The sequence below is a fragment of the Bacillus rossius genome, unplaced genomic scaffold, assembly GCF_032445375.1.
Source record: "Bacillus rossius redtenbacheri isolate Brsri unplaced genomic scaffold, Brsri_v3 Brsri_v3_scf36, whole genome shotgun sequence".
NCBI lineage: Eukaryota > Metazoa > Arthropoda > Insecta > Phasmatodea > Bacillidae > Bacillus > Bacillus rossius.
The window spans coordinates 197,501-199,152 of NW_026962546.1; positions in this window are offsets into that span (position 1 = coordinate 197,501).

The following is a 1,652-nucleotide window of genomic DNA, read 5'->3' on the forward strand; positions in this document are numbered from 1 at the left end:
GCTGCCTAAATATTTGTTTGTTAATGTTTGCTCATATATTACCTGGATTTTTAAGACTGTTTTAACTGTGAAGTGATTAATATAATTTATATCGTGAAATTATTTCAAGTGTGCCTCACTAAATTTTTTAGCCTGTCTTCCTAGGTTACTGTGGATCCCATTTGATTAGGCTTTGAGCTCCATTTTTCAGAGTTCCTGGCAGGCCCATCCGGCTAGCGTAGCGCTCGAGGGTGTAACTCACCACCGGCACTGTCCCCACCAGGCAATCCCCTACTTGGGAGCTCTCCACCCAGTCGTCCTTGTTAGTGGGTGAATGGTATGAATACCTGTTACCTTATTACCATGAGTCTTTTCTTGTCACGTGCTGTATAGACCCCCAATCTTTTGACTAGTGGATTTGGGTGTCCTGGTAGCTTCGAATAGAAGGTGGCACTGTTCTCCTGCAAGATTTGATGAATCATTTTTACATTGGTTCTTTGGTGTAGGCTCGTAGTTTCCATGTCCCTTGGCATATTTATGATGGTTTTTAGGATTCTGTTCTGAGTTACTTGTAGTTGTTGTAGGTGCTCCTTTGCTGCTGTGCCCCACACTTCACACCCGTAGAGCATTGCAGGTCTAATAACACTCTTGTAAAGTAATAATTTGGTCTTGACCGGAAGGTGTGCTGACTTTAACAGCGGGTACATTTTTAGGAATTTTCCCATGGCAGCTTGTGCTGCCTTCCTTAGGTGAACTCTCCATGTTAGTTTGGAATCGAAAAAGAGGCCTAAATATTTTACTTCATTTGATTGTGGAATTACCTCCCCATAGAGCTTGACTGGCGCATTAACAAATTTTCTTTTCCTCGTGCACAAGAGAAAAGCACTTTTTGTTGGGTTAACTTTAATTGCCCATCTGTCCCAATATTGCTGCATTTCATTTATGTGGATTTGGAGGGTAGCATTTGCATAAAAAGGTTTTTTATCTGTAGTATAAATAACTGTGTCATCTGCATAGAGTGTATACTTCATGTTGGTGCCTGATGGAATGTCCCTGGTATATATGGCATAAAGTAAAGGTGAGAGTGCTCCTCCTTGTGGAACCCCTGCATGAATGTCTCTGGTTGAAGAAGTTTTACCATCCAGTGCGACTTGAAATTTCCTGTGCTTTAAATAATTTTCTAGTAATTTCCAGTAGGAAGGATGAAATCCCGCTTCAATGATTTTGTGGACAAGGAACACATGATGTACCTTGTCAAAGGCTTTCTCTATATCCATAAATACTGAAGCGGTTGAACGTCGTCGATTTAAGCTAGTTAGCATAAATTTTGCCACTCTGGAGGCTGCATGAATAGTGGAATGTTTTGGCCTAAAACCTATTTGTTGATTGGGGAGAAGCTTTTCCTTGTTTACAATTTTTTGCATCCTTTTGCAAATAATTTTCTCGAAAATTTTAGCCATGGTGTTTAAGAGACTGATAGGCCTTCGATTTTGAGGGAATTTAGCATCTTTCCCGGGTTTTGGCAATGTAATAATTTTTGCCATTTTCCATGCCTGTGGGAAAATTGAATTTTGTAATATGTTATTATATATGGATAGAAGGTGTAATCTTGCATTTAGAGGAAGATTTTTTATGGCTTCATTAGTTATCTTGTCCAGTCCTGGTGCTTTGTT